Source organism: Myodes glareolus, chromosome 16 (genome assembly GCF_982192425.1).
Source record: "Myodes glareolus chromosome 16, mMyoGla1.1, whole genome shotgun sequence".
In the NCBI taxonomy this organism is placed as follows: Eukaryota; Metazoa; Chordata; class Mammalia; order Rodentia; family Cricetidae; genus Myodes; species Myodes glareolus.
In genome coordinates, this window is record NC_142041.1 from 6,414,452 (window position 1) to 6,428,027 (window position 13,576).

Genomic DNA, 13,576 nt, shown 5'->3' on the forward strand with positions numbered 1-13,576 from the left:
AAGAGTCGACAGAACAATCTTTAAAGACATCTGAGCGGCATTACAGCTTAAGAGACTAAGATCCTATCTCCAGTTCCTAACAGCCAATCTTTGTCATCGAGATGCTAATTACAAAGAATGGCTGTTAATATCCATTTACACCTCACAGTCATGAGAAGGGACTGTCGGAGAAAGAAACTGTGTCCTCCCCAAAATCTACCAACAGTAGGAACAAGGGCTTTTCTGGGTGTAGCTCCGCACCTAGAAGAATAGTGTATCCAGCCCTTCTTAAGTTCCCCACCCCACCACGTAAGTTATCCTTCTTTTTTAAAAATAAAACCATTGGCACAGCCACGAAGACCAGCCACCCTACCTTCTGTAAGCGAGGAAATGCTGCTTAGAGGTTGTCTCCTTCCATCCAGCTGTAGGCACCAGGAGAACCAGAGAGCTGGAGAGACACTTCAGCTGGAAGGGAGACACTTCCTCTACTGCTGTTCCTCTGGCCTCTCCCTTCACCCCAGTCAAACAGTGAAACATTAACCACAGACAATTTTATTGATCCCTGAGAGACACTGGGTACTATAAAAGGTATCATTACATTCAATCCAGGAAAGAAGTTACTTTATATGCCACAAAGTTCCATTCATACTGAGCATGCTTTTTTGACTGCTTGGCTGGTTTGTAATTGTGGTTTGTTTGTTTTTTTAATATGGGAGCAAATTAGAAGTTAGAATGATGAAGCTGGCTGTGTATTCAGCTGCCTCTGGAGTGAGATCCCTGCGAAGAGAGTTGTTTTCATGTTACGCCAACGCTTAGTGTAGTGCCTGCGAAGCAGACTCTGCAACAGGTATGTGCATAGGTTCCCTGCAAATGCAAAAGAATGCAGTCCCCTGACAGCCACAGGCAAGACAGAGTGTAGATGGCCCAGATGGCATGCTCTGCACGTGGCAGTAGACTTCTGAACGCCAAGGGGGTTCCATGCAAAGACAACAAAAGCTTTTCCCCAAACACAAGCTGCACACATACACACACACACATACACACACACACACACACACACACATACACACACACATACACACACACACACACACACACACACACACACATCAGAGAATAGTCCTACCTAAGACTCTTCCAGTCTTACCAAGTATTCCAGACAAAATGCTGTAGAATAGTTTGGAGGGTTTTTGTTTGTTTGTTTGTTTGTTTGTTTGTTTGTTTGTTTTTGTAACTAATGCCACAGATGTCTTAAGTCAAGACCTCATTCTAACTAATTCCCACACTTCAGTGCCTGTGGGAAGTCATCCTGAAAATATGAAGCCATACCAGTCAGAGGTCCCGTATGTTAAACTTTGTCGTGTTTCTGGGGACCTTCTGAAGCTTGTCTGACTGCCACCTGAGCTACCACTGCCTTTTCCTTCCACTGCTGAGTTCAGGACCCTGAAAGGCCTGGCCTGCTCTTGAGGGAAGCCCTGTCTCTCCAAGATCTCCTGAGCAGCTTGCTTGAGTCTGCTGAACCGCTGACAGACAGACGCTACACACTGAGCATCCTAGAAGGGAAAGAACTCCATTGTACAGCAGCGGTAGCCTCTGCGGTGGAGCGCAGGGACCAGGAGCAGCCGGCCCTTCCTCTTCAGTCTCACTGAGTTTGGAGAAGTCAGAGCAGCAGGCCAAGAACTTCTCACGTTTTTACCCTCTCTGTTCTCCCATCAGCCGGATAAAATGACCACAAAATCACTCAACCTGTTTCACTTCCTGGAATCCATCAGTCAGACCTCCCCTCACAGAGCTGCTCTGGAGAGAGCCAGCTTCTTACCTAGTAATCTTTTAATAATGTGTGTAAAGGGTAATTTTTAAGTCCGTAAAGTGTTTTATTCAGAAAAGGCACAGATGGATAACTTTCTAGATCACCGTTGTTTTCAGTAATAATGCCATGCTGCTGTGCCTGTGGCATGTGGGCATATCGGTCAAAAGTGTCTTCTCAAGGCCGGAAATAGATTCCAGTGATGGGGAAGCTCAACCAATCACATCTGGTTAGGGTGTGGCTGCCTGGAGCCCAGGAAGAAAAACCGGGAGATGTAGGTGCGCGATCTCTCTTTTCGCGGTGCCCGCCAGACCTATCGGATTTCAGAACTCCCATTCTTGCAGTGTAAGTTTTTCCCCTCTTTAGCCATTAAAGTACTCCTATTACTCTTGAGCTAGCCTGGTTAATTCGTTACATTCCAACTTAGAGACAGCAAACCAAACAGGAAGGGATTTGTATCTGGGTGGAGTCACATAGCCCGGGCACCATGGTTAGACCTCTGTCCTGCCGTGTCTGCCTGATTCCAAACCCTGGCAGCATCCGCACCTGGACTCTTCTTCCAGCACTGTATGAATAACAAAGTGAAATCCCCATGGGCCGTTCTTCTTGGGAGATGACCACGACCCCGCCTGTGTGCCCCAATTTCATGTTACTTCTTCCCTTGGCTCCCAGCCCAGAGTCAGTTGACCTAACTCTGAAAAGTCCCAAACAGCCCTCCAAGTGACAGTTGAATTTCTGGACTGCAGCTTCCTTTGTTCTCTGAAATAGCAGGTTGGTGTGGTTCTGAGAGCCATGTCAGTGTTTGTCAGAACAGGCATTCTTCCCGACTCACTCCGAAGATTAATGTTTCATGTTGACCAACCAATTCATGGGTCAGTGGTAACAAGAGTGATACCTCTCGGTGACAACAGGAATACGGACAGCGTAAGTGATAACAATTAGTGTTTCTCTCTCTGAAAGTGAAGGACATAGAAGTTTTACAATGGAAACAACTGACTAGGGATGGAGAAGTAGTTCAGTCGGCAAAGTGCCTGGTGTTCAAGCACTAGAACTAGAGTTTGACCTCTCTCACCCATGCAGAAAGCCAGGCATGGCCACATGGCCTTGTACTCCCGGAACCATTGAAGTAAGGTCACAAGAACATCTCTGGAGTTTGCTGGCCAACCAGCCTTGCCTAATCGTTTGGCTTTTATTCCCAGCTGGGAGACCCTGTCTCAAATAGACAGACTCCTGAGGTACACACATACATACGTATTCACACAAACAAAAACATGTGTACACACTTGAAAAATTAATATTTATATTAAAAAGTTTAATTGTTAAGTACCCTATACAGGGAGTAGTGTTCCTCCCATAAGCCACAGGTTGCCAAAAAGCCCAACATGAAGTGTAGGGTAAGTTGTTGGTCAGGGATATCTTAGAGACTCCCTAAGCGATATAGCCTATTGCTTAGCTGCTCTCCAGAACTTTACACTGAGACCCTCTTACAAGAGACTCCACATACTTTGGTCACAGGACATGGAGAAAATCAAGTTGGTACTGACATGTAATCTTTCTCTGTGACAGCTAGTTTTAAATGTACTAGAAGCTGCCATGCAGACTTCTGAAGGAGAGAAGCCATCAAGGGTGTCACCCGGCTGTGAACCCTGAGAGCTACAATAACAATCAGCAAGGCCAGATACGCACCTGGCTACAAGAGTGGCACACACGTCATGGGGGTAACCAACCACTCTCCGCCTGTACTAGTTAGCCACACAGGAGTTAACACATAACTAGTACTGTAAATCAGGCCAGGAACCCAGGGTTGGGAGACTCAAAGGGCCAGCGGTAAATCTATTATTACTATTTTGCTAAATAAACATATTATCAAACTGCCATCTAAATTTTTATCTCTTACCCATAGATTAGTGCAGTTCTCAGACCTCCGAGAAGTTTATTTGTGCAGTGAGCAGAGGCTAACTCAGAAACTAACAGCCGGTCAAAGGGCAGAGACTACGCATGCGTGCTCAGCCACAATAGTGTAGCTATGTCCCTCCCCGACCCTAAGGATCAGGGACCAGAGCGGGGAAAGGGATAGGAAGATCATAAGAACCAGAGGTCAGGGAGGCCCAGAGTGAACTAGTGTCTACTACATATGAAAGGAGAGCTGCACTCATGAAATCACAGCCCCTGTGGTCGCCTGCACAGGGTCAAGCCAGGCAACATACCAGCATGGAGGCAGAGTGACTTAGGAGCCCCTGTGGACAATTGCTGGTTTCTGGAGAAGGGAGAATCTCTTGTAGGGTGTGGTCCCTGCACTCCAGGGGGTGGCCCCACATCCGTGAGTATATGAGCAGCACACGGGACTTAGTGAATCTTACACACTCACACATGCATGCACACACAGATACACACACATGCACGTACATGCACACAGACACACACACACGCGCACACACACAAGAGGACAAGAAGTTGGGGAGCACCTGTTGGGTCTGAGAGGAGTTAGGGGAAAAGTGGGGTTATATAACTAAAACACATTGTATACATATGTAAAATTCCTGAAATATTCTTTAAAATATTTTATTTTTAAAGATAAGTAAACAAGAGGGTATGAAAAATACTTTTAGCCGAGTGGTGGTGATGCACACCTTTAATCCCAGCACTCAGAAGGCAGAGGCAGGAAAATCTCTAAGTTCAAGGTCAGCCTGATCTACACAGGACAGTCAGAGTTACACAGAGAAACCATGTCTGGAATAAACAAAAAAAAAGCTTTTAATTATAGATAGTTTCATGAAGGTGAAACATTTTAGCACTTTTGCCTGTAATGATATTTTACCCACTTCTCTAACATTAGCCATAGAAATTTCATAAATAAGTCCCATTTATTGATAAAGTTAGTTAGCAAAGAAATTATAGGTAGACGTGCAGAACAACATGGAAACTTAGAATTGCTCTTAAATGTTTACAGTGTGGTGCGTTTCTGTTATATTTATCCTTTGTAGCTCAGGAAACTGGAATCAACGAGTGCCAACCTTTTTATTTCCAAGCACTTGAAATGTTTTTTTCTAAATCATGAGTTACATACGCCATATCAGCTCGCCGACACTCACCTTCCCTAACAGGTGTGTGGAGAAATACTTTAATTACTATCTGCCCTGAATCTGTTAACTTAATGATGACAAGAAACCAAAGTCTGCCACCATTCATCTCTTAGGGGTCACTCCTTAGGCCTGAACGCCTTTGCTTATGTGATTCAACAGTTCTGAACATCAAGCTTCCTCTCCTACAGTCTCAAGCAGCTGGCAGGAACCAGGCACAAACCACTTTGCACACCTTCCGAGTAACAGTTTACATTATTTCTGTCCCAACTGTTTTAAGTTGAAAGAAGAAAAACTAATTTCCTGCCAATCAGTACTTTAGCCTGAAACCAAATCTTCCCTAATTCCTTTCCCTGCCCAGAACAGGATCTGCTTTGTGAGGAACTCAGACAGAATGGTTTCCACTTTCCCACAGCTCTTATACCTGGTTCTGAGTATATTCCAATGCTTGTTTTATTGTTGTTGTGGTTGTTGTTTCGGTTGTGGGAAATTTTCTAAACCCGATTACCTATAGGGTGTCCTAAAGGAATTTGAAGCACGAGCTAATACCATGGAACCGTGCACACTGCCTGGCTTAGTCTCTGCTCTGCTGCTGTGGAGAGACACCATGATCAAGGCAGCTCTTGTTCCAGCAGTTGGCTGCGGCTGGCTGACGGTTCCCGAGGTCTATTACGTTACCATCACGGCAGAGAGCATGGTGGTGCCCATGGCAGACATGGCGCTGGAGAAGCAGTTGCGAGCTATCTCCTGATCTGCAGGCAGAGAAAGAGACAGACTCTGGGCTTGGCATGGGCTTTTGAAACCTTAAAGCACACCCCAGGGACACACTTCCTTCACCAAGGACACACCTCCTGTTCCTTCTAAGTAGTGCCATTCCCTGGTGACAAAGCATTCAGATCCACGAGCTTACAGAGACCATTCTCATTCAAACCACCACACTGCTGTTGAAAAGCTTGTAGCTGAACTGGCCCTAAAAATATTGAATTGAGAACTTTGCGGGGCTGGAGACATGGTTCAGTAGTTGAGTATGCATACCACTCTTCCAGAGGGCTGGAAATCAGTTCCCAGCACCCACATCAGACAACTCAACAACCACCTGTAACTCCAGCTCCAAGAGATCTGCCAACCTCTTCTGGCCTCCTTGTGTAAATGCACTTATATACACAGACACACACAGATACACAATCAAAAATAAATTTTAAAAACTCTTTAAAATAAAAAACAAAGTCTGAAGTGAATAACAAAAACCCAAGCGTGATATCCTCCTGGTAGATATAGACCCAGTCCGCAGCTGTGTGCGCCACGGGTATTTGAATTATCTGTAATCACTAGTCCACTTAAGTCCTTAATTGGGCTCCTGTTAGCCAAACGAAGAAACTGGGGGAAGGCCTTGGGTATTAAGCGTTCATATTCCCAACTGTGCACTGGAGAGATGCCTGCTGGTCCTTTCAAACTGGAAGAGTTTTCTGTAGCCTAGCTTACATCCTGAGGGGCTGGCTCAGTAGGTCTAGGTCCCAGGGAACTGACATTGTCCCAACACGCTAGATTTGTGACACAGGTGGCGGGGGCCCTCACGTGAGCTGCACTAGCTTAGTACTCTACCCATCAGTAAACGCTCTTCAGCAAGACCTGCGCGTGCTGAGGTGTTTTCCTACCACAGAGGACCCATTTCCACAGAGATATCTCTGACAACAATCAAGCCAGATCTGACACACAAAATATGCCCAGCCAGCCACAAACATTTTTTCTCATAGTCAGCTAAACACTTGGTTTGACCTTGCGTGTTCTTTAAATTCTGATAGTGATCGTGGTTTTCTGAGACAGTTTGTAGGGTTCACCAAGCAAGCTGTTGCTCACGTCTAGCCAAGGGCTCTTATCTTTGCATCTGCAATCCTCCTCCATCACTACACAGAGACACTGCTTGCCAAGATGACCAACCGCTGTCTTGTGAAAATCAGACTGTCACTCTCCCGGCTGTGTTTTTGCGACCTCTTGCTGAGTCACCCTTTCCCCAGGGTGACCACAGCAGAACTGTCTTGGCTTGTCTTCTGCCTTGGGAGACAATCCCTTGCCACTGCTTATGTGGGGCTCCTTGCGTCCAAACCAGATTATCTTGCCTTGGGCCTCACTCTGGTAGACTGGATGTATCAAATTTCTCTCTCCAGCTCAGGTCTCTCTTCTGGTCAGATTCTGGCCATCTATTACCCACAGCTGTACCTACATCCCGTAATCACAACGAACTCTTCACTTTGAGTTTCTGAACTTTGGCAGCATGCAGTCATGGGGATTCAGGCTGTTCTGGGTTTTGGTGAAATCTGTCAGACTGTTCTTTTTAAGTTTCCTTGATTCTGATCTACGGAGATATTAAGGCCTAGCAGGCTAAATGTCTACCCTCTACCAGGCCCTTTTGCAATTGCTCACATGTATTATCTTGTTCACGCTTCACAATTACAGACTTGCGGAACAAGGAAAACACAAAGACATTTTTCTAAGGTTTAGGCCCAGTTCAATTTGTTTTGAGATTTATTTTTATTTTATGTGTATGGGTGTTTTGTCTACATGGATGTATTGTATCATGTGCAAGGCTGGTGCCCACAGAGACCGGAAGAGGGCATCTGATCCTCTGGGACTAGATCACAGATGGCTATGAGCTGCCATGTGGGTGCTGGGAATTGAACTCAGGTCCTCTGGAAGAGCAGCCATTGCTCTTCATTGCTGAGCCCTCTTTCCAGCCTCCAAGTCCAATTTAAGAAGAAAATTAGGGAGGAGTGAGTCAGCGATTCAGAACACTGGCTGCTCTTCCGAAGGACCCCTATTCAGTTCCTAGCACCCACGTGACACCTCACAGCCATCTGTAAGTCCAGTTCCAGGAGATCCAATGCCTGGCCTTTGTGGGCACGGGAACTCATGCGGTGCACAAATATATATGTAGGCAAAAATAATAATAATAAAACTATAATTATAAAGAATATCAATGTGTCTGCCCCAGCAATATTTTCCCTAGCTGTCTCTCCTGCTTTGTTTTGTTCTAAGAATTCTGCAGCTACCCGGGTGCTCGTCCCACTGTGGCCTGAGGTGTGTGGGGAGGGGACTCCTCCATCCTCTCTCCAGCTGACATCCTTTTTCTTCCGACCTCTGTTGACATGGAGCAAAAGCTCCCTCTTATGAGGAGCACTGGCAGCTGGGAGTGGGAAAGGTATGTCCCACTGTAAGCAGAAGCGCCTGGCTTCCCTAGCTGAGTCATCCCAGGCACGGCCAGGCGACACAGCTCAGAGCTGTCCGCAATGTCAGGAGCACCTCATCCCCGGGAGTAACTGGTTACAGTTGAGTCTGGGGGTTTCCTAAAATGTACTCCAGGCCTTGCAGCTCTAGGCCTGGAGTGGGGCATGGCTCCTAACACAGCAGTTCTGGGACCTCAGGCTGCGGGATATTTCAACGGGAATCAGAAAATGTCATGAACGCTATGCACAGTCACCCAGGGTCAGTAAGGCTCGGCTTGTTCCCCGTTTTAGCCACAACCCCCAAAGGCATCCAAATTGACCTCTTAGGGGGAAAAAAAAGCAAACACAGCAACTCTATCCAGAAGGAGTTTCGTGCGGGGGGAGGGGGCGATGGTGGGGTAGAGAGAAGAGCAGCTATGACGGGAAGAGCAGATTACTGTGAGACCCACCATCCCCAGCTGAGCATATGCCCAAAGAAAAGGAAATCAGTATGCCGCAGACATGTGCCACATTTGTTACAATACTCTTCCCGAAAGCCAAGATATGGACCCAGCCAAGCTGTCCATCAGCAGACAGATAACTAAAGAAAATGTCTATGTTGCAGTTGAATATCATCCAGTTATTAAAAAGATTGAAACCCTGTCATGTGGGGCAACTCAGATGGAACTGTGCTAAGTGAAATGACCCAGCACAGAAGATTACGTCGTCTTTAGGCTGAGGTGAAAGATAAAAATACTAACCATAAATTGGGCAATAGTGGCACAGGTCTTTAATCCCAGCACTCAGGAGGCAGAGGCAGGCAGATCTCTGAGTTCAAGGCCAGCCTGCTCTGCAGAGAGAGTTCCAGTAAATCCAGAGCTACACAGAGAAACCCTGTCTAGAAAAACAAGTACAAACAAGCAAACAAAAAACTAACCATACAGATGTAGCAGACAAAATAGTGATCATCAGAACCTGGGCATGGTGGGGAATGGGGTTGGCAGACGAGCTTGGATAGAAGGGTTGGACCCTGGCATCCTACAGCACAGTCAGGTATGGCAGCAGAACGCTTCAGGTAGCTAGTACCGAGGATCTGTGAAGCTGCCGGCACAGAGAAACGAGAATTTGCGGTAATGGGTGCGCCATCGTACACTGTAAACACGGTCTGATGGTGGATATGGCCCATGCATTACACATTACATACATAGACTGAAATGTCACACAAAGGCCAAGCCTATGATTCCAGCACAAGGGAAGCTGAGGCAGGAGGACTGCCACATGTGTGAGGCCGACCTGAGCTATCTAGTGAAGATGTATTCTATCTACAGTCATAGACCAATTTCTAGTGTATACTCCTAAGTGAAAAACACAGAAAAATTATTCTCGGTAGCAGCCCGTGCTTAACATGCATGAGGCTCCAGTTTGATCCTTAACACCTACATATGAATACATAATATGATGACACCTCCAGGGGTGAGAACAAAGCATGAACAGCACACATGTGCCTGCGTGTAGTCATGAGTGCTCGTGCACTGGCTTCTGCCTTAAAAAACAGATAGACAAACTGCTTTGCTGGGTTTCCACAGCAAGAGAGGGACGAGTGGAAAGAGCTGGAAGCTGGACTTACTCTGAATATAATAAGGTACCGTACAGCTCTGCCATTCGGCTGGTGCCAGGGACTACTAGAGTTATACAAGGCTAGCTCAACAAGAAGAGAAACGGTTCCGAAGAACCAACGTCAAAGGGGCACAAAGGAGCTTGACTGTGGAGCTGGAGGTCTAATTGCTCAGGAATTAATCGAACTGAAATGTCGAATGTCTGACTATATCCTCCATGAGGAAGAGCTTAGGAACAAAATACAATCGCTCTAACAGACTCTTAAGCTGCTTCCGGACACCAGACCGTCACCTGCGGAACTGATACACCATCCTGAAACACGTAAGAGTAAAACAGGAAATCACTGCCACTCTTGTACAGAAACAAGAGAAGATGATTATTAAATCAACAAAGAGCAATAATAGGCCTACAATACTAAATTTAAAATATCAGTATGAACCCATGATAGATTTAATCTTTAGTATTGTTATCAATCCTCCCACTGAAGAAGACTAGAAATGATTACCATGGGCTGGGAAGATGGCTCAGCAGGCAGAGCTCCTGCCATGATAGCATGAGGGCCCGAGCATGGACTCCTAGCACCCACAAAACAGTCAGGCATGGTTGCACAAGTCTACAACTCTAGCCCTGGCGAGACAGAGAGAGAGCACATGCTCGAAGCTTGCCAGTAGACAATCTAGCCAACGGAGGAGCCAAGAGTCCATTGAAAGACCATGTCCCAAAGGAGAAAAAGGAAGACATCCAACATTGAGCTCTGGCCTCCACATACACACATGCAAACACACACACACATGCAAACACACACACACACACAGAGAGAGAGAGAGAGAGAGAGAGAGAGAGAGAGAGAGGAATAGGGAGCAAGGAAAGGAGGGAGGGAAGGGAAGAGAGGGAGGGAAGGAAGGGAAGGAAGGAAGGTTCTTCAGCAATGAACTGTTCTTCCTGATTATTTTTCAATCTCATTTTTAAAAGATATTTAAAGAAATCAATATCCTATGCAAAAATATTAAGACATTTAAAGAAACTGATGACCACTGGTCTGGTGTGGGAAGTACACAGACGGCTCTGTGGCATTAGTCAACACCACAGCAAGAGAAAACTTTCAAACCCGAGAGGATCAAGCACTCAGAAGCTAGCCGGAAGACTCTCTTCCTGGCAAAGTGCACAGGGAAGTTAGAGAAGAAGGGAAAGGAATGAGTGCACACGAAGCTCGATGACCCACACACGCCCAGCACTCAGTGACAACGCGGGAAAATCTAGAGTTCCGGGCTAGCCTGAGCTATGTAGAAAGGTCTTCCCTCAAGAAAATGGGAGGTGTAATCTAACAGTTAAAGCTGGCCTGAAGATCAGAGTGCAGAGATAGCCACCCTAGTCAGCCAGAGACGCCAGGCAGTGGTGGCACAAAACTTTAATCTCAGCACTCGGGAGACAGAAGCCGACAGATCTCTGTGAGTTCAAGGTCACCCTGGGCTACATGAGATTGCATCAATCTGAAAGAGAACCAGAGTCAAGCAGTGGTGGCTTCACCTTTAATCCCTGCACTAGGGAGGAAGTGATACGGCTGGGTGGAGAGAGGAATATACGGCAGGAGGAGACAGGAGCTCGGGATTCAGTCTGTCTGAGGTTTTCTAAAGACAGGATCACCCATTTGGTCTGAGGATTTGGTAAGGTTAAGAACTAGAAGCTGCTCTGCTTCTCTGATCTGCAGGCAAGCTTTATTTGTTACAGCACAAACAAAATATCACCACAGGTGGGCATAGGAGTAGTAATGTCAATAAATGCAAACACATTGAGTATGTTAAGCATCCGTGATATCACAACTGTATTTGATAATATATGTCTCTTAAACACTACCAGAGGACACCAAGCAACCCACTTCTTACTCTAAAAGCATAAATGCAGAATTTTTTATTCTGTATTATTATTAGCATTCTGGCTAGTATAACTGTGCCAGGGTAACCAGACAGAGTTTGTTTCCTCTTGTAACATGCTGTAGATAGGACAGAGGGTCTTGCACTGTTCAGCCAACTCAGCCACTGATGCCTTTACTCAGTCACCAAGCAGTGTTTAATCAAGAGTTATTCTTTATGGGACTCTTCTAGCTAACACAAATGAAGAAATTATAAAATGCTGTAACCATTACTAAATTATTGGATTATACTAGTCCATTTTTGTGTGTGTATAGCTAAATATCTTCCCCCAGTTACCTTTCAAAGCAAGGACATCTATTTGGTACAGAATTCTGTTGACTAGAGGGTGACCTCATCCCAGCAAGAGCCCCGGGACGTGTCACCTCACAGCAGAGGGAAAGAAAAGATGAGTCTGAGAGACAGCTGAGGAGGTAAGGAAGCCTGCTGCCAAAACAGCAGTTCTGGGTCCAGTTCAAGACCCAGAACCCACACAGTGGAAGGAGAGAACTGATTCTTATAGGTTATCCTCTGGCCTCCACACATATGCCATGGCCCAGACAGACATCCGTGTACACACACACAGAGAGAGAGAGAGAGAGAGAGAGAGAGAGAGAGAGAGAGAGAGAGAGAACATAAAAATGTTTAAAAAACAAGTGACAAATATAGAAGGGACCAAGCTCTCAAGACTGGAAGACTGGGTCTCATGCACACCAACCCTTGAAGAGAAAGCCACGCCCATGAGTTCTCTGTGTCTCAGCAAACAGGTGGTGGTAAGTGGGGGTTTCAAACATTTTGATTTCTAAATAGATTTAGGAACGGTTGTAGACAAAATGGATTTTAGTCTTGGGTCTGCCTCAAAAGAACCTATTCAGGTGGGTACAGTGGTGCAGAGTAAGCCAGAGGTGCAAGGGCAGGCAAAATCTGATGCTGCCCAAAGCCAGGGAGGATGAGGATACCCTAGGATAGTCTGTCTTGAATTTTAGATTTAAAAACAAGAGGCTCTGAGGCACACAAATGCAAGCCCATGCCTGCCACCTCCGTCTGTCCTGGGCGCACCGAGGGCTGCGGTGACACCAACTTCTTTGGAGAAGTGAGTACAGAGTGACTTCTCAGCCACCCTGTCACCTGCCATGTCCACCCCTGCGTCACCCAGAAAGCCTGAAGACAGATTCCTGAACTACGAGGGAGATCTAGAGCCGGGGCATCCACCACCTTGGGAAGCTGCAACGCTGGAACATGAGGCAGATTTTCAGGTCATCCTGTAACTGTGTGGTCCCTGAGCTGAGCTCTGTCCTGCCCCATCAGTGGGAGGCAAGGGCAGAAGCTGGGGGTGGAGCAGTCAGAGGAGAATGGGAGCTCAAGGTGACTGTCCTCTTTGGGCTAGGGATTTGCCAGTACCATGGGGCTGTCTCCAGGCTATAGAGAGCTCTGTCTGAATCTCTTCATAGGAAATGTGACCTGACAGTGGAGTTACAAACCTGTACACTAACTATAGCCTGTGAGTTAGTGCTGTAGACCACGTGTGAGGGTCTGTAGACCACATGACGGTCTGTAGACCATGCAGACCACGCTACATCCTCCTCTGCCATGGTGGGCAGAGCACTGTTTTCTAAATAAGGAAGTGGTTAATATAAGAAGTTAGATAAAAGAAGTTAGTCGCTTTCCCAGCCTCGTGAGCCCCAGGTGAGTGGTCTAGCCTGGAAATTCCCTTCGCTGGCTCTCTGGATTTGGTGAGCCATGGGACAATGTTCTACAGACACCGCTGGTTGGTGTCTCTGCACAAAGGTCACCCACAGAGGAGTTCTGGGTAACCATTCTAATCCCTGAACCCAAACTCACCCTTGCCATCCAGCAAGGCCAGTGAGTCAGAAGACAGCTCACAGTCCAGAGCAGCCCTTTCGTCAGAGCAGCCAGTGGGAACAGTCAAGGGGCTGGGCATATGATGGGAGACAGGAAAGAGGAGGAAGCATGGTCCCAGCTCCA

The 13,576-nt window shown here is 46.5% G+C and overlaps 1 protein-coding gene and 1 long non-coding RNA gene across 2 annotated transcripts in view; one reads left to right on the forward strand and one right to left on the reverse strand.

Moving 5' to 3' along the window:
- Cdh17 (cadherin 17) overlaps window positions 1–509 on the reverse strand; it is a 53,817-nt gene extending 53,308 nt beyond the window's left edge. The window contains exon 1 of the mRNA XM_048420230.3: window positions 353–509. The gene's annotated coding sequence lies outside the window, so the exon portion shown is untranslated. The remainder of the gene's footprint in view (window positions 1–352) is intronic.
- Window positions 510–602: 93 nt separating this feature from the next.
- Window positions 603–1,719, forward strand: LOC146891376 (uncharacterized). Its single transcript, XR_014997234.2, has 2 exons — window positions 603–826; window positions 1,419–1,719. It is a non-coding gene; the product is annotated as an uncharacterized LOC146891376 (long non-coding RNA).
- Window positions 1,720–13,576: the final 11,857 nt, after the last annotated feature.